This window comes from Cavia porcellus, unplaced genomic scaffold (assembly GCF_034190915.1).
Source record: "Cavia porcellus strain 051 isolate PalLab524CR breed Dunkin Hartley unplaced genomic scaffold, mCavPor4.1 scaffold_14, whole genome shotgun sequence".
In the NCBI taxonomy this organism is placed as follows: Eukaryota; Metazoa; Chordata; class Mammalia; order Rodentia; family Caviidae; genus Cavia; species Cavia porcellus.
Window position 1 is genome coordinate 36958567 of NW_026947497.1, and position 23621 is coordinate 36982187.

A 23621-nucleotide genomic window follows, 5' to 3' on the forward strand; every position below is an offset into this window, starting at 1 on the left:
TTGGGCCTTTTGCCCCCCTCTTTGATGTCTTTAAGAAGTGCTTGACTGTGTTGCTTGATTTCTTTTTGTTGGCTGGAGTGCTGGCCTGGTGAGAGCTGCAGTGGTGCTTTCCAAGATAGAATTTGTAGGTCTTTTTTAGACTCAGGAAGCAGCAGTTTGATTTTATTTTAACTCCATAATCACCAGAAAAGCCCTTTTTAAAATTCTTTGGCCTCTAGTCAAGGGCTGTGGGTTGTGACTAATTGGTTTCTATTTTTGATTCCCTATGTGTATGTTGTGTACCTTTGAATGATGGAGCAAAGGCAAAGGATGTATAACCCTCACTGAGAGGGACCATTCCGATGCCCGCCTGACTGCTTTCCTCTCAGCAATATTGGAACTATCTGGACTATGGAGAAATGTTGGTAGGTTCTCTGTTTTGCCCTTATTAGATGTGTCCATGTAACCACAGATTGGGGTTCAAACTCTATAGTCTGGAGAGGTAGTCCTCCTTCTCACCATGGGGCACAGACAGAACAGCCTCTTGCTTTTGCCTTCCATTATAAACACTTACACACCCATTCAACAGGCACTCAGAAGTTAAAATGCTCCCTCCCCTGAACCACAGGGATACTTAACTAATGATCAAGTTCTCCTTCTGCTTGTACTGAGCAGGCATAGACTGAAACTGGTGATTCCAGGAATCTGGCTGGTAGGCAGCCAGGTAAGCAGACTGTGTTCTCCTCCCTTTTGGGTCCAATGTGAGCCACTCAAACAGGGAGCCAGAAATCCTCCTTCAGACCTGAGTATACTCAAGAAATCTCAAGGGCATACTTTCCCATCGGGACCTGAAGAGATCCTTGCTCTAATCATGAGGGCCACAACTCTGTGATCTGTGATAAAATAGATCAGCACAGCTGCTGTTCCCAGCCAATGTGCCTAATGCTAATGCAAGCAGAAACACCAGAACATCACCAAGGATTTTGGAGAAGATTTATTTAATGTCAACAGGCACTGATGTTTAAAAAATGTCAGGACTCAAAGGCTCGGGGAGGGAGGTTTTGATGGGATTTGCAAGCAACAAGTAGAGTATTTGAAAGTTATTGACTGGTTCTTACAATATGCATCTTAGTGACCAGCTTCACATCATAGTGACCAGCCATTTTTAAGAAACAGAAGTGAGAGGAATTGTAATAGGAAAGTAAACTAGAGGTTACCTGGGCAAGAAACAGAACCTGAAATATACTGGTTGGGGAAGGGGAAATTTTCTGCTACAGCATGTATAGCTGATGAGTAGCAGAACCTAAACATAGGTCTGACGTGGTTTTAAAACATCTTAATCTAATTTTCTTAGATTTGTTTTTGCTTTGTTTTATTTTATTGACCTACTTTTCTTATCAGTCGAATACCTGTTTCAAGTCCAATTTAAACTTTCACTTCCACCTTGAAAGGTCCCCTGTCCCTGTAGGCTGCATCAAGGGACACCCTCTGTGCTTGCAATATATCCTGTACAGAATTTATCATAGCACTTTCCATGCAGATGACACCCTTAGACACTTGCCTGTCCAACATCTTCCTCTTTTTCTAAACTGAGTACCCAGGAAAGAAACACATTTTCTCCCATAGCACCAGTTGTTTAGCAAAGCCATGGACTTGAACTGCCAAACAAAAGCCATAGATCAATATTGGACCTCAATACCTTACCAAAATGAAAACCTTAAGATGCAGGTAAGCCAGTAGTTCCAAAATTTATTTGCTAACAAATGTGTGTGTGTGTGTGTGTGTGTGTGTGAGAGAGAGAGAGAGAGAGAGAGAGAGAGAGAGAGAGAGAGAGAGAGAGAGAGAGAGAGAGAGAGAGAGAGAGAGAGGTAAGAACACATACCGGAGATTTTCTTTCTTCCTATCATACTTTTATTGTCAATATTTTCAAGCCCATGAAATATACCTTTCTCTGAATATCAGCTATTTTTCTTCCCCTTTTAAACAAAATTTCTTTTTACTTCTTTCTTTCTCATCCTCATTTCCTTTATTTAAGACAAAATACGATGCCTAACATCATCTTAGTTACCATTTCTTTCTTGCTAGAGACAGGAAGGATTCGTTTCAGATGAAAAATCTAGCTCCTATTTCCCTTGAAAATAACAGCATATCTAAGAGGCAGAATACTTATCACAAGCCAAGGACCATTCTAAACACCTTATTTACATTAATTCATTTAATCCTTGCAACAACTTTCTGATATTTCTACTATCTACTTACCCATTTTCAGATGAGGAACATGAGGCACAGATGGATGTAACTTGTCCACAGCTACTAAGTAGTAGAGCCAACCAGTTATACCATGCAGGCTGGATGTCTCACATTTGCTTACCACCTTTGTGGTCTTTTGTTTGATTGTGAAATCAAATCCATAATGACGATGACCTTATTTCAGTTGTCTAAATTGGAAGTTGTAGAATCTTCAAATTAGACAGAACCTGTAGCTCAGCTTAACTTACTTCCTACCCACTACAAAATTCCTTCTGAAACCTTCCAGATTGATGAGGGGTTTGTTCAGCTGTGCTTGAGTACACCCAGAGATAAAGAAGAAATACTATAACATGGATATGAAATATAAACATCATGAATAAAGTACTTAATAATAAAAATATATCTAATCGCTGCATTCCCTTAATATGTTTATTTTGTAGTTATTTTATATGCAAATTTGTTTTGATAAAACTTCATTTAAAAAAGATTTTTGTATAACATCTTGAGACATCTAAATTTTCTTTTTATGTCCCCTTATAAATAGGCTTATTTTCAGGGACAAAAGTACAACAAAAGTAAAAGAAAAAAAATTTCATTTGCTTATGTGGTTGTTGCTACTTTGCAGTTAAAATAAATACAGTGGGTGAATGATCTTTTTAATATTTTCAGTTAATTTCCCACATATACTGTACTTTTAAAAGCTAGTAGGGTACTGTTTTTCCCACTGTTTAAAGAAATCTGCTTGAAATGAACTACTGGAAAGTTATGACATCATAAAATTGTGCTAAATAGAGCAATCTCTTTGATACTTAATCCCTAATTAAGATGAAAATATCAATTTCAGCTGTTCATTAGGCATGTTCTTAGTTTGTGCTTAGGCCACAGCAGGAGAGGAAAAGCCAGAACCCTGTAATTTTAAAGAAATTTCTAAACACTGGTGTTAGGCAAAACTTGCAAATATAGCATGATGGACGATAGCAACGTTATTACAGCTGAGAGTGTGGATTCCGGAGTCAGGCTGCTTGGGTTTCAACCCTGCACTTCAATCCTCAGCTCCTTAGCCTCCTGAGAGCACTGAGTGTTTTCAACATAATGTCTAGTATTTTAGGTGGCCGATAAATGCTAATGAGGTTATTTTTCCTACTCCTATGAGATCCTTTTAGAAGTGCAGGAAAAACTTGGATCTGAGAACAAAAGGTCAGGAATAAAATCTTCTAATCCCAAATTCTCTATTTCTTTTAATATATCTGAAATTTGATTGATGTAGTAACATAGCCCAGGGTGAACATATCAGAGTACCACTGATACAGGTCAGAACTCAAGCAATTATATGCAAATTGTAGGGTAAAATGTGCATAGGACCTATGTTAGGTAACAGGTTGCCTTAATTTAGATCTAGAATGTTCCTTCAAGGCCCATGCTGTTTCTCATAGCTAGTGACAGTGGGAAATTTTAGGTCACTGGCGAGTGTCTTGAAGGGGTCTTAGAACCCTGGTTTTCCTCTTCCTAACTTTCATTCCTGGCAATGAGTTGAATAGCTTTGCTCTCACAGGATGTACTAGCTACAGGCCCAAAGCTAGGGAGCCAACCAGCCATGGGCTGATATCTCCCAAACCGTGAACTAAAATATGCTTGCATTTTATTTAAATTGATCTAACTTATGTGTCAAACTAATGGGAAGCTGGTTAACATAGGAGGGACACATAGAAACCAAAGAGTCAAGTCTCGGGTGATCAGGTGAGCAATAGCAGAAATACCTGCCGGAGGTACAAACCTGGAAACTGAATAGTCTCTTTAAGGAACCCGTTTTTGCCATGAAGGGATGGCCAGGTTTTCAATGACCTGGACTTTAACCTGGGTTTGCCCTCTGTCAGTGTTCAGGCAGGCAGGTTGTTTAAATTCTATAAGCCTCAGTTTCTGAGAGTAGTATTTTTTTTTCTGACTGCAATAGCATTAATGCAATTCTGTGTAGAAAGCTGCCCTGAAATAAAGTCTTAGAGCTGTCTCTACAGCTCCCCCATTTCTCTCTATTAGTCCTCTTCTAATGCAACACTGACTTCCCAGGACCTTACAAGCAGGGGCTGGGAAACATGCTGGTGTTGCTTGTATCATGTGATAAAACAGACACACACTTCGTTTTTCCAAGCCGAGCTTCGAAAGCCTCAGGCACCATCCACAGGGGGTCACTTCACTGCATGCTTCAGGAAGTGCTTACGAGGCACCTGTTCAGGGGCACTACATGCGACCTGATCCTGGGTTGAAGGCATCCCACCAGCAAAAGGAAGTTCATTCTCAAAATGACTAGAACAGTAAAAACAATTCATTTCTACAGGTGCTTTAGTCTAAGGGAGCAACAGTAGACTCCATTATTTGTTCAATGATACGATCAAAGTTAGTAGATAATCAGATATTCTGCGATACTAGGCTATGCCTTTTCTTTATTTTCCATTCTCTAAACTGTTTGCTAAATTTTAAAAATATACACACTTCCCTGAAGTGAATGAGGCATTTTGCCATATGTTTAATTTTAATGTGTCATTTTCTCCATCTTAATGAAACAAATATGTTTAACTGAATGATTTTCTTAATTAAAAAGAATGTTAGGAATTACATCATGGTCAGAGTTCTTAATGAGTCACAGAATTTTATTTTATTTTAAAGAGAAAAAAAGCAAAATTTCAAAACAATAATTAGAGGGTAACAATGATTAATACATTTCCTATTGTTATCTTTAAATCAGTTAGTCAGAGTACAAAATGTCTGCATTTAATTGTCCAAACAATATTAACACAAACCTTTCTTTTCAATGAACTCAGAGAAATTAGTAATATAACTATCTTTTATATATATAATTTCTTTAACCTTTCACACTAGGAAAACAGTATAATCTTTACACATGGCAGTCTGATTTATTTCACTTGCGAGTATAGTCTCTAGTTGCATTCATTTATTTATAAAAGTCTCAGGTTTATTGTTCTTTATGGCTGAGTAATACTCCATTGTATAAAAATACCACATCATTTTTATCCATTCTTCAGTTGATGGGCATTTAGGTTGTTTCCAAGATCTGGCTATTACAAATTGTGCTGCTATAAACAGGGATGTCCATATATTGCTGTAGTATAATGTTTTTAATTCTTTTGGGAAGATACTCAGGAGGGGAATAGCTGGGTCAAATGGGACCCCCAATCCCAGTTTTTTGAGGAATCGCCACACTGATTTCCAGAGTGAAAATCACTCCCACCAACAGTGGAGAAGAGTTCCTTCTCTCTTGACCCCTCCAGCATTTGTGATTGGTTGATTTCTTGATAAGAGCCATTTTTTCCAGGGTGAGGTGGAATCTCAGTGTTGTTTTAATTTTCATCCTTCAAATGACCAGTGATGTTGAACATTTTTAATATATTTATTTTTGTTTGTATTTTTTCATCTGAGAAGTGTGCATTCATCTCAGATGTCAAATTCTTGGATTGAGTCCTTAAATTTTGATTTTTTTAGTTCTTTATATATTCTCTATAGTAATCCTTTGTCAGAGGAATAGCTGGAAAACTTCTTTTCACATCATGGGTTGTCTCTTCACTCTGTTGGTGGTTCCTCTTGCTGTGAAAAAGCTTTGTAAGAAGATGAGATCTCAGTTGTTGATTCTTTGTGACAGTTCCATAGTGATGGAGTTCCATTCATAAAGTATTTGCCTGTACCAATATCTTCAAGAGTTTTACTTCTTCTATCATGCAGCAGATTTAATGTTTCTGTTTTAAGATTTAGATCTTCAATCCATTCCAAATTTAGGTTAGTGCATGGTGAAAGATAGGAGTTCAGTTTTAATCTTCAGCAGGTGCAGAGCCAGTTTTTCCAGCACCATTTATTAAAGAGGCTATTTTTCTTCCAGTGAATGTGTTTGGCACCTTTGTCAAAGATAAGGTGGCTTAGAATGTCTGAAGTTGTTTCTGCATCTTCTAATCTGTTCCACTGACTGTTAGGTCTGTTCCTCCTCATCCAGTACTGTGTTGTTTCTATCACAGTAGCTTTATAGTATAATCTCAAGTCAGGGATTGTGATGGTCCTGTCTTGCCTTTGTTGCCAGTGATATCCTTTGCTGTTCTAGGAATCGCAGAATTTAAGAGCCAAAAGGTTTCTGACTCAAACCCCACCTGGGTCTATTCATCACTGTATAAGTCTCCATCTGCAACCCAAAAGGCTGGCTTCTGATATCATCCTGGCAATTAAATAGCACATGACCTTGGGCAAGTCATTCCAACTTTCTCTGAGTCCGTTGATTAGTCAAACGAGGGACCTCAAACCTTATGATACTCTAAATTAAGTTTTCTATGTTGACATCTGTTCATATATTTTAAACTAATAATAATGTGTTCCAGTCGATTACGGTCTTCTACTTTCAACAATGAATGAGGAGTCTGACTATATCTGAATTCTCTTTGTCAATGGGGAAAATACAATTTTTCTTAATAGGCTGTAAATTCCCTCAAGGTAGGGACTGGGATTGATTATTTCTTGGCTCCCATGGTGCCTCAAACATACTAGGTATTGGGAAGAAACAAAGTGCTGTAGAATTTAATTGCTTCATATTTTAGAAAAAATGCATCCTATTGTGAAACATCACTGCGAGAAATATCCTAATGTAAGGGGAGTCCCAAAGAAGTGAGTGCTAGTTATTCTGCCCACTGCCAATTTAGGAATGCTAACACACACACACACACACACACACACACACACACAAAGTGGGTGCACATACAATTCATACATAGGTTTTGAAAATCGTATGTGAGATGTTTCTACCACATTGCTATTAACTGGAGAGGTGCCTTCTGTTGTTCATCTGTATGCAGTTTTAGTTCCCAAAGTTGTTTCTTCAGCAACATGCATCCTGACATGCTGGTTCGAATGGATAATGTCAATTAGTCACTCAGAATACTCAGGGCATCCTACTGCATGATTTGGAAAGTGCCACATGGCAGGCAATGCACTGGCTCCGAGGAGTCTCGGCTGAGCAGGTTCACAAATGGCTAGCTGAGGCTCTCACTGCTCCACAGGGTCAAGACTGATCATGTCACTGTCTTGAGCTCTGTGTGCCGGCAGGGCCACTTTTTAAAGAATTTCTGTCGTGTACATCCTTGCTTCTCCAGGAGCAGGGAGTGCTCTGTGCAAGCGGCAACTGAAGGAGACTGTGACACTCGAGCTCCACAACATATGTGATTCATTTTCCTCCCCCCATGACTCAAGAAGAGAGTTTTAGAATTCAATCTGAGTCTCCGTAATTCAATTTGTAGAAGAAGCAAGCGAAGATTTAATTCTATCATAATTAGTTTCGTGTGTGAATGTATTAACTAATTATTTCATTGGGAAATATATTAGGTAAATAGAATGTGGATGTGAGGATAAGGACTACAAAAGACTCTATTAAAGGAATTTTATTGCCCCTCCCATGAAGATCTAGGGTGTCTTTCTTCATTAGGGCAGGTAGTTTAGGCCAACCCTGATTACTGGCTTGCAGGCTGTAGCTTGAAAGTATATCTACACTCACGATTTCTGTCTTCTTATACAAGCAAAGACTGGTTTTTCATGCCCTGCCCACACACATCTTTATGAAAATGTAACCTTTTGTCTCAATTCCTGGGCTCTGCAGAAAAAGTCAGCTTTCTCCTGTTAGTAATTAAACCAGCTGTCGTAATACTTAGATTGGGGTTGCAGTTGCTTTTTTGTAAGTGGCACGACTATCTCCTGCTTCATTTCAAAAACTTGGAAGATGTTTTCAGCAACCACTGTGGAGTTGGTAAAATATTTACACTATGCTTCAGTTTCTGACCTGGAACAGAGTGGTAGAAGATGTGGTGCGATTATAGCAGGCATGTCTAGATTATGTAATTTTCTTTATAAATACAATGTATCGCCAGTTTAAGAAACAGCTACAGTTTGTCTAGTTTGTGAATGGCACTGAGCATTATTTCCTAAGGAAAAATCACCCAGGCCTTTCCTGAACTGTTAGAATTGTTCTCACTGGAGAATTGGCTACCATAGGGTAGCATGTGTGGTGGCGGGGTTGCCCAGGGAGTGTCCCTACTCTTGTGAATCTGGAAATCTTCCTTCTGACTGTCTTTCATGTTGGTTTAATTCTTGCCTTCAGGCATTTTTCCCAGTCACTTTTGGCCTTTGTTTATTTTAAAGGAAACAGAAAGCTCTATAGAGTGGTGGGAGAGGAATATAGTTGACCACAATTGAATTAATGTGTTCTGTCTGTCTGTCTCTCTCTCTCTTAGTCATACCCAGACATACAGCAGTGCTGCCTCTGTATTTAATGGTAGGGATTGGAGTCTCCAAATTAAAAGAAAAAAAATCACAAGAGTTTTAAATTTTAAAGACAAAGAATAACACCAATGGGGAAATATCTTAACACATAGGCAGCCATAGACCGGTCTCCCATGACCCATTAAATTACTGGAAAGATAGTAAGGGGAGGATACAGCCACCTCACATCCAATTCCTAAAGGCAACAAATAGCCCAAGCTGTCCTAAACAGTAGGTCAGTGACTTTGAGAATGCCTGGGTAAAGCACATCACATGGAGATTTTACTCTGAGCAACATTTATGCTGTAGCTGGGTTGTGAGCCCACTGCAAGGGTACCACACATTGGCAGTGCTGGTGGTCATCAAGAAGTGGATGGATCGACATCAGAGGAGGCAGCTCCTGGTCATAGGCATGGGGGACCCATAACCCTACCTCATCAATGGCCTTGTTGTGCTAGAAATGTGGCTTAGAGCCTGCAGCATAATTTTTCACATGGATTATTTTTATGATTCTTAGACATAAAATATTCTTGTTATTCCCTTGAGAAAACTGAGGCCCAGAGAAATAAAACCACTTACTTAGAATGTATTTTGAAATGGCAGAGCAAAACTCAGTTCTTTTTCTCATCATAAAACCCTGCTCTCCTTTGTCACACCCTAACTACTGAAATGAGCATCCGAATCTCTTATTTATCTTCAATGCCCTTATTTCTCCAGAAAGAAATAGACAATCTCTATTTCTCAGTTACCTATTTCTTAGAACTTCCACCCCAGTGGTAGGGGGTGAAGGAAGAAAAGAATCTAGTTTCTCCTCTCCTCTATTTGCATATCGATTTCATTTTCTCACATACAAATCTGTTTAAGTCTTAATCACCTTCAAGCAAGAATATTTCAATGTCAGGATCTGCAAGGACTTTGTCTGCACAGCTAAATTTAGAAGTGATGGTGAAAACTGATCAAATTGTCCAAAATCTTGATTGGGCATAAACAACTTCAGGAGAAAATGCTCCATTCTGCTCGAGACGTCATCCTTTTCGACTCTGATGGGTCTTCATAAAGTGACCTACTCTGTTATTTCCTTGACATCCAAAGGACACTTCAGTCCAGGAGGATGTACCAGGAAGAGGGCATTCTCAAGACAATTCTTGAAAATGCACGCTGAAGAGTACCAGCATAGGCATTCTCTAGTGCTGCTGTAAAAAGTGTAGACTAGGACCCATTCAGGAATTTGATGATGTATTCCAAGACTTTGAATGATACTTACATCCTGGATCAAACGATGCACCCAGAAATTGTTTCTCAATCAATAAGCACAGACACATGCAGATACATTCTTGTCCAGAAGTGTTCATTAGACAGCTAAGTTATAACAGTGAAAAATGGGGGACGATCTGTCCATGATGGGGCTTGTCTAAGTAAATGATGACACAGCCATATATTCTTTATTATATAGTCATGAAATGGATTTTACAGAGTATTTAATGATTTGAAGAAATGATCATGAAATATTAAACAAATAAAAAATATTTCAAGATGTTCTGTTCAATAGGATATCCACTAGTTCCTCATCCCTATTTAAATTTTAATTAATTATAATTAAATAAAATTAAAAATTTAGTTCTTCAGTCACACAAGGCACATTTTGTATTCAGTGGCTATCACTGCGAGCAGTGCAGACGTAGAACATCTCCATCATCTGCAGAACAGGGAGAATCACATAGAATATTGCATTCTTTCCAGTGTATGTATGGACAAAGAAAAATATTAGGAGGCAATATATCAAATAGTTATTATGATGATCCTTGGTTGGTGGAGTCAAATGAGAGGTAGAAGACATCCTCTGTAAAGTGCCAGCTGGTAAATATTTTAGCCCTCACCTGCCTTGTGATCAGTGCCACAGTTACTCCATTCTGATACTGCAGGAGGAAAGCTGCCATCTGTAGTACATCAGTTAATGAGCATGACTGTTTTGATAAAACTTTACCCACAAGAACAGGTGCTGGACTGAATTTGGCCAAGACAGTACGATGTGTTGCCCCTGGTTATGTGATTAAAAGTGGAGAATGTTTTTCTGTGCACATACTCGTATTTGAACTTTAAAAATTAATAACCTCTGTATCTTTTATTTTAAAATAAAAACTTACTGGTTGTGGACATGTACATGTAGTAACATCACCCTGGAAGGTTGCAATAGAAAGAACATAAGTTGGAGCCCAGGGCAATTGAGTGAGTTAGGCGAACCATGCCTCAAAAATAAGAACAAATACCTGTAATCCCAGCACTCTGAAGGATGTGGCAGGAGGATCACTGTGAGTTCAAGGTCAGTCTGAGCTGTGAAGTGAGTTCAAAGCCAACCTGAACTGCATAGTGAAACCCTGTCTCAAAGACAAACAAATAAACAAATGAATGGATAGGTAGATAGATAGATAGATAGATAGATAAGCAAACAAACAAGGAAGGTGATGTAGTTCAGTGTAAAAGCCCTGGTTCATTCTCCAGTACCTGCCTACACACACTATTAATAATAATCATCATCATAGTGATGATGATAATAATATCATAAAAACTCACCATAAAAGTTTATATCTACCCAGAACCCCATTTGTGGTTTTGGGTTCCAAGATTTCAATTACTTGCTGTCAATCATACTCCAAAAGTATTAAATGGAGAATTCCAGAGATCAAACATTCATGACTTTTAGATAACTTTTATGGTAGTATAGTGTTATAATACTTCTATTTTATTGTTAATGTTACTAATCTCTTCCTATATATAATTTATTAATTAAACTCTATCACAGGTATATATGCATAGAAAAATAGTATATGTAGGGGTTATTAGTATTCATGATTTCAGCCAAGCACCGAGGTCTTGGAACGTGTGTGTGTGTGTGTGTGTGTGTGTGTGTGTGTGTGTGTAATTTATTTCTAGATCTGAAAACTTTGGTGCAGATACATGAAGTTCCTTGCAAAGTAATGATGAGTTATTAAATTACTCAAACCCCATGTACTCCTATTCTAATTCCTTACCATTCTTGTTCTAATCTATTTTGCCTCTCCCCTCTCTGTGAAAAACATGTATACTAATTGTTGTAAGATGTTATTTGTCTTAATTTAATAACCTATTTATGCAGAAGATCACAGTTTCTGAGTTTTTGTATGAAATTCATATATATTACCTATAAAAGTTCAAGGAATAAGAATCTTAAGAAAAATTTCTTATGTCCTGTTGTTATGGGCATTCCAAAGGTGGATGCTGAGTACGTAAGGATGAGCATCTCTAGAGGACAGCACACAGCTTCTCCAAGGATGGAGAAGCATGTCCCTTAGAGTATGGTTCACCAGAGCAGGCAACCTCTATACAATTTGCCCCATGCATTCCATGCCAGGGGACCTGCACAAGTGTCTTTGCAAGGCCTGTTTTGCGATCACCTGTAAAGGAGTCTCTAGTGAATCTCTGAATCAGCAGGCACTTCCGTGAGCACCAGGGCCAGTGCACCTCATGAGCACCCTGAATGCAGGCTGCATGGACTCTGGAAGGAGCAGTGGGAGAAGCTCAGGCTTCTGTCCTCTCTGGATCCCACTCTCAGTCTCCCTCACCTGCAGAGGACAGGGACGAACACCACTCATACCGTGGTTTTCCAACTGAGCTTCTAGAGTCCTGGGAGACGAGTCCTTGGAAGAGCTGGGTTTTAGAATGAGGGCTTTCTCTCTGTTTCAGCCACGGACTTTCCACAGTACATCTGCTCTACATATAAAAGTTGCAATCAAAAATATATCATGAATGCTTACATTTTAAAAAAAATTATTACAGTGAAAGACACATTGTCATTAATCCCTCTCAAAATATTCGCACTCTCTTTGAGCACACTTATCATTCTTGCCACTGTCTGAAGCAGTTCTGGAAGTCCTCATTCTTTACAGCATGGAATTAAAGCAAAAGCACCTTACCACCCAACAGAAAAGCAGACTTACGAAAACACTATCATGTGTCCTCATCTATCCTGTGCTCCAGCTGTGGCACTGTGCTACTTTCGGGTCTTCCCTGAAGTCAAAAGGAACGTGAAAGGTAAGTGTTTTAAAGTGGCAGGACACTGAGACACCCATGATGCAACTAAAGACAGTCAGAGAGCTTACAGAACTGCCGGAGAGAGTGGCAGGGGGGATGGGATAGGTGTGCTCCAAGCAAGTGGTCTTATGGGAGAGATTAATGGCAATATGTCTTTTACTGTAATGGATTTGTTTTAAGCCAACCATTCACAGTACGTTTCAATCACATCTCGTGTTGGGTTTCTGAGTTTGATTTTGTCCAAAGTGTTCTGCTATGTTGCTGCTGCTGGTGCTTCAGGGAAGTAGAAAGAAATTACTTGTCACAAACCAGTAAGCTACAGTCATGTTTCACTGGTTCTACAGGGTGTTTTAAATGTTTCAAAACTTTGAAACCAATGTTCTAAAAACATGAAGATTTTACATCCAAAATTTAAAAAACCTAAAACAATCACAAAACAACCAATATATCTCTGCAATCTCATGAAAAATCAGAAAATCTGGCAGCATGCATCTCACAGTTCCTCATGAGAACAATTATCTGGTGCTAAGAAGTAGCTACTTCCGTGGGGAGGATGAGCCTCTCCCACCCCCTGCTTCTTGTCTTGTACCATCCAATGTCCCCATTGCCTGCCTTGGCCTCTGTAGCCATTTGGGTACAAGATCCTGAAGCTAGAAGACTGAGCTGCCTGGCCTGGTCCCATAACCTATTGGATTTCCATAACACTTTCGACAACTAGTAAAAAATTAAAGCTAAAATTCTTTCTCTAAGATCGCCCTGAGTGCGTGACTGTCTTAGCCATGGATGTTCTGCTCAGGTTAAATGTTGGGGTTGGAAGCTGTTTTGTGGGTAAACACAGAAAGGGATGAAGTCCCAACCAAGCAAATGGATTTCCCTTCCAACAGTGCCGTGTTACTAAAGGTATTCTCCAAATCTAGTTTGTGACCATCAGTCACAAGTTAAGGAAGTATTTTCTGTTCTCCCTTGATGTAGTCTTGGCCAGGGTGTTCCAACAAACATGACAGTGATTTCTAGATTGTAAACCTGCGCTCACTTCTCTCTGGAACAGGGATTGTGAAGATTCAGGAATCACAAAGGGGCAAGCTCGACCCCTAAGTGACTCAGGAACAGGGAGATATTTGCCAAATCATGCCAGTTAGTCATCTATTGTAAATGGTAAAGCTATGCACTTTTAAGCCACTGAGCCAGGGTTGTCACTACAGCATAACCTAGTCTATCTTGACTACTTACTTGTGTCCTGACTGGAAAATACCATTATCAAGCCCGCAATCTACTCCCCAAATTCCATTTCCCACAAGCCAACCACATCTATTCTTTCTTTGAAGTCTCTACTCTTGAATCTAAGGATCAAGTTAGAATATTGATAAGCATTACCTGCTCTCATATGCTCATTTCTAAGCATTGCTATACTTGAACTTCACTTTGCTTTTCCCCCCTATTATATAATAGATTGGAGGTCACACATGTTCCTACTTTGAATAATTCATCTTCACAGAATCTCAGTATTTCCGTTAGAACATTTATTTCTTTCATTTTAATATTTAATCATTTTTGTCCAAAATGTATGACCTTAACTGGTTGCCATGCATTTCATTTCTTCTTGCCTTAAATATTTTAAAAGTTTCAAAGTACAAACATTACTCATAGAAGGCATCACAAAAAATTCTCGGTGTTAGATCTGTATTATTTAATTACAACTGGTTGTCATTACAATGATTGTTTTTCCCCTTCTGATCTCTTTCTGCTTTTGCTTCAGGCTTCACTTTCCTTGGAATATGGTAGTGCATGAAGTTTGGCCACAGTGTTTGCTGTTAGAAGGCAGACTGCCAGAGATTAGGCCCTCTCTGCCTCTTTCCATGCAGGCTACCAAGACTTGTGAAAAGCACCAGAGCTGGTACTTTCGTTGAGGTCTCAGAAATCATGATCATCAAGCACAGGGTGAAGAGAGGTAAACCACTGAACATCACTGCTGCAGTTTGGGTTTTGACTATTGACCAAAGGCCCAGGCCTTTGTGCTCAGAGGGGTGCTATTGGGAGGCAGTAGTAGAAAACCTATAAGAGTCAGGGCCTAGAGAAAGGTGTTCAGTCACTGAGGTGTGCCCTGAAGGGTCCCAGCCACATCTTCACTCTTTCTGCTCCCTGGATCATGATATGAGTGATTTTACTTCACCATGTGCTCCCACCATGAAATGCTACCTTGCCACAGCCCCAAAGAAATAGTTCCATCCAATCCTGGACTGGAGCCTCCAAAACTGTGAGCCAAAATAAATCTTTTCCCTTTAAGTTGATTATCTCCAGTGTTTTGTTATGGTGATCAAAATCTGACTAACACAGTCATGCTTTCTTCATTTGGCACTACAGTAAAGAGGAATGCAATAGTCATTTTCTAATAATCTAATATGATCTAATAAATGGCCTATATTCAGCCATGACAAGTAATAGTGTGAATATCTTGTACAAACCATCACAGCACCTCTTGAGAGATGTCTTCCTAGCCTTTCCAAGGGCAAGGTAACCCTCCCTATGAGGACCTGTAAGTTGTATGCAAGAAGGATTCTTCCTTTACCCCCATAGTCACTCATTCTATTGTACACACGTTGACTTTTCCACTCTGTCAAGGTGGGTGTGGTATAGTGAGTGGTACCCAACCCGGTGACTTGTCACATTTAAGTGACTTTATTAAACAAATGTTACAATTCCCAATATCATACATCTTCCCTTAGTAGCCGCTTCTATCTTTTCCCCTAAATTCAAACATGCCAAACAGACACAAGACTCAACCACTCCAGGGTGTTCCCCCAAATACTTTATTTACACCAAGCATAATACGTGTGTCAGCCCATTGTCTGCTGCCATAACGGAATACCACATACCAGGTCAACCACAAACACAGCTTTTATTTGGCTCATGGCTCTAGAGGAAAGGAAGTTGGAGACTGGAAGGCTGCACTGGTGAAGACCTCCTTGCAGTGTCATAGCATGGTGGAAGGCATCCTATGGCAAAGAGGTAAGTGACAGAAGGAAAGAAAAAGGGGTCAGAACTCCCCCCCCCCTTGTTTTATAATGAACTAACTCCTTAAATGTCCTTAAGACATTTAAAATGGCAAACTCCTGTGACTTGATCATCTCTTAAAAGTCCTGCCTCTTTATTCTGTTACAGTGGGAATTAAATTTCGGCATGAGTTTTGTAGGGAAGCCTCAAAACATACCCTCAGGTGCTGAGGAACTTGATATATTTGGTGGACTATAGGAAAGGTCATTTCCGGCCTCTTTCCAGCCTCTTATTCTGTCCCTCTGCCACCTCACTTCTCACCACATACCTGCTTCCCCATGAGCAGCTCTTGGGATGAGTGTCCAAACTGTGCTCAGTGTGAATCCCTGTCAGGAAAGTGTCTTAGATCAGCAAAACCCACCTCAGAGGTAAGGCTCTCACGCCAACTTCAACAGAAATAGCATTTCCTTGGTATCATCATACTCAACCCCTGGTTTTTTAACTGAATCATCACCTGAGCCTGGTATATGGAAGCAGCAATCAAACATACACATTAGTCTATTTAATTAAAAAAAAATTTTAAAAAACAGATTAAAAAAAGATGCAGAACTTCACAACAAAGTAATAGGAAATTAACACTAAATACATTGCATATTGTTATCTTTGAAATAATTATTCAGATTATAAGATTTAGGCACAAAAATGATCAAACTATTGAAACATAAAGTGCTCTTTTTGATAGTATTCAATTTTAAGAATATATCTAAAGTAAACATTCTGTAAATACAAAATCTATCATCTGAAGATAAAGAGGAGTCATTAATGAAGTATCAATAATTCTGCTTGTAGTGAGTGAAGATCCCAACTCTAAAGCGGGGTGTGGGGCAGGGTGTCAAGACTCAGCAGACGGAAGTGTTTCATCTTCGGGCACCACCAGGCACCCGGAGTCACCACACAATCCTAAGGCTGCTCTCCGCACACCACAGACATCTCTTACTATTTAAGGCTCCAGCTTACAAGGAAAGAACCAGTAGTTAATTTCCTGAAGTTAGGGAGTAATTTCCTAGTAAGCTCTTTTACATTTCCTCATCAATTCTTGACCTTGTAAACCTCTCATCTCCATTTCTTCTTTATTCCAACTTTGTGAGTCAGCATAGTTGACTTCCTTTGTGATCATGTACTTCCGGGTCAAAGGCCATCTGTCCATCGGCTGAATGAGTCCGCTCTGCGCAGGCTCAGTGGCCTGGCAGGAGTCAGGCGGATGCTCCTCCTCGTCAAGTGTGTGTCAGCGTGATGGTCTGGCCACGCCTGCTGTCTGCTGGCTGTTTAAACCTCGATGAGGCCGTCCTGCTGGAGAAGACTGAAGGCAATGAACTGAATGGGCCAGTTTTACTGCCCTGTAGTGGGAGCCAAAGGTGTAAACACAGGCGGTGCCTTCTGCTGTTCTTTCTGGGCTTCCTTAACATCTATGAAGGAAACAACTCCTGTCCTTTCTTCCTTTCTACACTATTCTCCCTGCTTTCTTAAGAATATTCTAAGCAAGTCCTATAAGCAATTTTAAGATCATTGCTTAGATCCCTTAAAACATCATTTTTGTAAGGTGAAAATACGAACCCAAAATAAGGGTAGGAAGACAACAGACTTTCAGGGTAGCCTTAGTTTTGTGAAAAGTCTCAGAGGAGATAGTTGGGCCCTCAGAGTGATTCTGGCCACACTCTCTGCTCAGTGTTCAAGTGTTTGTTTTGCGCACATTTTTATGCTAGCAGTATTATCCTAGCCTTGACAACTTGACCTTGAACCGTAGTTTTTCTGTCACCATCCAGTGATCCAAACTAGCGCCCCACGCTGACCTCCCTTTGCCTTCAGTTATCTTCCTAAATGTCCCCAGCTCCCCCACTTTCCTTGTCCTCAGAGTTTCTCGCCTTTGCCTCACGAGTTTGAGAATGAAAAGCCTGCAAAACACACCGCCACTATTTTAGGTTCACATAACTTTCAATGCCTGTGCAAAACGTTCATATGCGAATGATCTACTTTTAAAATAATGTTTAAAATCATGTTTTCAAGCAACCAAGCTTAATTGCTCTACAGCGCCATCTAGTGACGCTGGATGCTGCAGTAAGTCTCCCAATCCGTCAAGAGCCTATCAGAGGCAGTGCATTCCTGCAGTATTTCAGGCCCGAGGTAGAGAGCTTTTCTGTATTTTCACAAGTTCCAGCTACGCTTAACAAGTAGAGCATATATGACTGTAGCCCATGGAAGTGTACTTTCTCCAGTATTAAGGGCTACAATACCTCTTTTATTTTGGGAAGCTATTAAAAATTTTCATTCTTACTGGTCTTTTTCTCTCAAAATTAACATCATTTCTGCCAAATATATTTTAGTTTTCATGCCAGGCTATATAAATGCTCACTATGCACAAAGCTCTGGCATAAGTGGCTCAGCATATATTACTCTGCTGACTTCCACAGTGACAGGGAGAAATGGGTGTCATTGGTATCCCCATTTCACACTTGTGCTAACAAGGCACAGAGCATCTACTGTGACACATCAAGTTAGCACCTGTTTTCAGAGTAATTGTTCCTTTTACTTATTAATTACACTTTGCAAAGCTTATCTAGGGGATAAAGAAGATTTCCAGGAAGGCTACCAAGTTTTTTGGTAACTCACAAATCAACTGTGACTGCTAAAATGTTAAGAGTTGTTACTTCTGTCAGGTTGAGAGTCACAGAGCTTCTGCTCGGGCAGGGAAGGGCTGGAGCACGAGTTACCTGTGACCTGGAAATAAAGTGATCCCTGGCCTGGAACTTGGACCTGGAGGAGTTAGCTATCTACAGTTGTCATCCAAAGATTCTAACATATGACTGAGGTAGTAAGATTCTAATGTGAGGGAGACAAGACATGCAAATGATAAAAACAAGAAAATTAAAATCATGCTGTTGTGTTATATTCTTACCAAACAGCAAGATATTTATCACAGAACTTAGGAAATGGACCAAGAATGGAATCATGTTTATCCAGAACTACCTAAGGGTTTAGCAGACTACAACTCATAGACATTCTCCTTGAGGTGTACGCTGCTCCGGGACAGAGAAAATATACTTGATTTTCCTTGCCTGAAGGGCATATTTCTCAAGACTATCTAGTTTTTTTGAACTAACTTTGTGTTGACTTCTTAGCATCTCTGCCAGTTATTACGTATTGCCTACCAGTTCCACATCCACCCTTTATCAATTACTCCATGCAAATGGAGCTAGACCCTGCAAGTATTTCTCCTTTGCCATCTGGCAGGATGGTCCACATATGGTAGAGGAGGAGTGCTTTTTCCCCTCCTCATTCTGGTCTGTGCTCTTTTCCAGTGCTCATGGCTTCCCAATTTCTTGAGCCTTAGGCATCCTGAGTATACACATTTATTTGCTGTTTCTACTTCTTCATCTGAGAAACATCTATTCATTTCAAATTGAGTTTTGGTTTGGGTCTTTAAACATGGGGAGGTCAATGTTTCTTTTTAGTTCTTTTTATGTTATTGATAGTAGTCTTTTGTCTGATGAACAGCTATTAAATTATTTTTTCCCAAGATATGGGCTGCCTCTTCATTCTGTTGGTGGTTTCACTTGCCTTGCAAAAGCTTTTTAATAGGATGAGATTCAATCAAAGATTGTTGATTCTTTGTGATAGTTTTTGTGCAACTGTGTTTTATTCATGAAGTATTTGTCTACACCAATTATCTTCAACTATTCCACATCTCCCATCTTCCAGTAGATTTAATGTTGTTTTTAATATTTAGATCTTTGATCCTTTTTAAATTTTGTTTAGTTCATGGTGAAAAATATGGGTCTAGTTTCAATCTTCAGCATGTGGAAAGTCAATTTTTCTAGCACCACTTATTAAAGAGGTTATCTTTCTTCCAATGAACATGTTTGGCTCCCTTGTCACAGAAAAGGTGGGTGAATGTATTTTGAGATGTTTTTGAATCTTTTAGTATGTTCCATTGATCTTCTGGTCTCTTTTTTGTTTTTGTTTTTTCCCAGTCCTATGCTGTTTTTATTATATAGCTTTGTAGTATAGTTTCAGGTTCGGGATTGTGATATCTCCTGCTTTGCCTTATTTGTCCAGAATTGCCTTTGCTATTCTAGATCTCTTCTGGTTGCAAATGAGTTTTGGGATTGTTGTCTCTAACTCTGTGAAGTGTGACATTAGAATTTTGATCAGGTTTGCATGGAATCTGTATAACAGTTTTGAAAGTATGCTCCTTTTCATTATATTGGTTTTTCCTACCCAAGGACGAGGGATATCTTTCCATTTTCTGATATCTTCAATCTCCTTTTTCAGAGTACTGTAGTTTTCAATGTAGAAGTCTTTTACTTTCTTTGTTAGGTTTATTCCTCGGTGTTTAGAGGCTTTTTTGATACTATTGTGAAAGGTGTTATTTCCTTAATTTCTCTCTCAGTGAGTTTGTTATTTGTGTACAGAAAGGTTATTAATTTTTTAGCACTGGTTTTGTATCCAGCTACATGATTAAACTTTGTTATTAAACCTATGAGTCTTTTGGTGGAGTTTTGGGGTCTTCTACGTAGAGTATCATACCTTCTGCAAAAAATGATGATCTAACCTATTGCTTTCCTATTCTTATTCCTTCCGTTTGTTTCTCTTGTCTGATTGCTCTGGCTATTGTTTCTAGAACTATATTGAATAAGAGAGGTGACAGTGAACTTTTTAAAATCTTTTTCATGATTTTAAAGTTTTCAGTTTTGGTCCATGTTGTGTGATGTTAGCTGTTAGTTTGTCATAGATGACTTTTATCAGATTGAGATAAAGACCATCTATTCCAATTTTCTGTAGGGTTTTTAATCATGAATGGGTATCGAACTTGGTCAAATTCTTTTTATTCCTCCAATGAGATGGTCATGTGGTTTTGTCCTTGGCTATATTAATATAGCATCTTACATTTATTGATTTGTGTCATTAAACCATACCTGCATCACTGGAATGAATTTTATTTGGTCCGGTGTATAAACCCTTCAGTAATTTAATGTAGGCTGTTTACCAGTATCTTATTGAGGATCTTTGTGTCTATGTTCATTAGGGAGTTTGGCCTGTAGCTGTAAGTTTTGGTTGGGTCCTTGTCTGGTTTTGATATCAGGGTAATATTTGCTTCCAAGAATGAATTTGGAAGTACTGTTTTTCCTGTCAATTTCATTAAAGAATTTGAGAAGTAATGGCACTAAGTCTTCTCTAAATGTCTTACAGAAGGCAGCAGTGAATCTGTCAGGTCCTGGGCTTTTCTTTGTTGGTAGGGTTTTAATTACATCTTCAGTTTCAGTAACTGATTCATTTAGAATTTTTATATCTTCTTGATTCAGCTCTTGTAATTTATGTGCATCTAGAAATCTGTCTGTTTCTTCTACATTTTCCATCTTATTAGAATACAGGTTTTCAAAGTAGATATTGATAACCTCTTGAATTTCTTAAGGATCTGTTGTGATTTCTACCCTTTTCATTCCTAATTGCAAGGTTGAGTCTTTGCTCTTTTTTTAAGGTTGGGTAAGGATTTGTTAATTTTATTTAATCTTTCATAGAACCAACTCTTTGACTCATTGATTCTTTGTATTGTTTTATTAGTCTCCCTTGCGTCAATTTCTGCTCTGCTCTTTATAATTTCTTCCCTCATATGAACTTTGGGCTTGGCTTGCTTTTGTTATTCTAGAAGCTTGAAGTTCAACATTGTGTGTTCATTTGAGCTTGCTCTGTTTTTCTGATATGGGAATTCTCCACCATACATTTTCCTTGTATGACTGCTTTCATTGTGCCCCATAAGTTCTGGAATGTTGTGCTGACACTATCAGTTAATTGTAAAAACTGCCTAATTTCTCCTTTAATTTTATCTGTGACCCATAGGTTGTTCAGATGAGTGTTATTTAATTTCCCTGTGTTTATGAAGTTCTTGTGATTTCTCTTGCCATTGATTTCCAATTTCATTGCACTATGGTCTAACTTTAGTTCCTTTGCATTTACTTAAGCATGTTCTATGAGCTAGTATGTGGTCTATTTTGGAGGACATCCTATGTGGAGCTCAGAATATTGTGTATTCTTATGTTGTGGGATAGAATACTCTGTATACATCCACTAAGTCTATTTGTTCAAAAGCTTGGTTCATTTTTAATATTTCATTGTTAATTTTTTCTAATTGATTCATCTATTTGTGGCAATGGATTATTGAGATTCCCCCACTATAATTATATTAGTGTTTTTTCATTTTTTAATTGTTAATATTTCTTTAATATAGTTAGATGCACCAATATCTGGTGCAAATGTATTTATGATTGTTTATCTCTTCCTCTTGAATTTTCTGTTTATCAGGATATAGTGACCTTGTAGTGACTTGGGTTGAAGTTCATATTATCTGAAAATTGGATAGCCATCCCTGCTATTTTTTGGGGGTGGGGGTCCTGTCACAGGAGTATTGTTTTCCATCCTTTGACTTTCAATCTATTGATTTTTTTAATTAAATGTGTTTCTTTTATGCAGCATATTGGTGCAGCATATATTGCTCCTTAATCCATTCTGCCAATATGTTTCTTTCTTTCTTTCTTTCTTTTTTTTTTTTTTTTTTTTTTTTTTGTCTTTTTCCTTTTTATAGGTACCAGGGATCGAACTCAGGGATCGACTGCCTACTTGCAAGGCAGGCGATTATGCCGCTGAGCTAAATCCCCACCCCGCCAATATGTTTCTTTTGCTTGGTGAATGGAGACCATTAATGTAGATGATTCTAACTCATATGCATTGATTTATCCTTGTCTTATTTTCCTATTGTTAGCTTCTTTCTCCCACTCTGTTTAATTGCTTGTCTTGTCTGTTAGATTCATTTTGTTGGAGTTAGTAGAATCATGATATCCTTGTTATTTTTTTCTAGAATATCTTTCAGAACATTTGTGAATATTGGTTTGGTGTTTATAAATTTCCTCAGATGTTCTTTTCCATGGAAATGCATTATGTTTTCAGGGTACATCAATATAGGCTGGAGGTTATTTCCCCTTAGGACTTGAAATATTTCACTCCAAGCTCTCCTTGATTTGAGGATTTGTGTTGAGAAGTCTGCTGTGATTCTGATGGGCTTTCCTTTTTTTTTAGGTGATTTATTGTTCTCAACAGTTTTTAATATTCTCTTCTTGTGCTGAATTTCTGTGATCTTGACTGTTATATGCCTTGGTGTATTTTTTCTAACCATGGTTAGTTGGAATTCTACATGCCTCAATTACCTGTATGTCAAATTCTTTTTCTCTGCTTGAGAAGTTTTCTGCCACTGCTTCTGTGAACAGATGTTTATGCCATTTGTGCTATGCCCTGCTTTTTCATGACTTCAATCAATCTTATGTTATGCTTTGCATTATCTAGAAGCTGCTGGATTGGTTTCTTGTGGTCTCTTTATGTTTAAGAGGTCTTTCTAGTCACAATTATTAACTGCAATTCTGTCTTCTATATCTGAAATCTGACCTCACATTGACTAAGAGATACTAATAATGCAACTAATTTGCATTTTCTCTTTTTCCCTTCCTTCCTTTTTCCTTTCCCCTGTCCTAGCTTCCTTTTCCTTGTGATAAATTTCTTCCTATTTCGCAATATCTATTGTACATTTTAGACCTTATTTATTTGTAAATTGCCTATGACAAGTAGCTTTATTGCTAGTATTTATTGCTAGCTTTATTGCTAGTATTTATTGCTAGACCTTATTAAATGGCTATTTACTCAGAGGTGTTTTCCAGGTGTAGCTAGCTTTTGGGTGTTGAGTTTGTTGTAAGATTCTATCTCTTTAATTTATTGAGGATGAGAAGTTGCTGGCTACTTGGCTGAGCTCCTGGTTCTTAGGCACTTGATCACAGTATTTTTTATGACTCTTAGGCAATGTTAGTCTTGGTCTACCAGGAAGGACAACTGTTTAGAACAGTTAGACCACTTTTCACTAAAGTGGTAAAATCAGCAATAACAATAGCATCAAACACAGCCTAGAAAATGACAAACTGGAGTAACCCTTAATT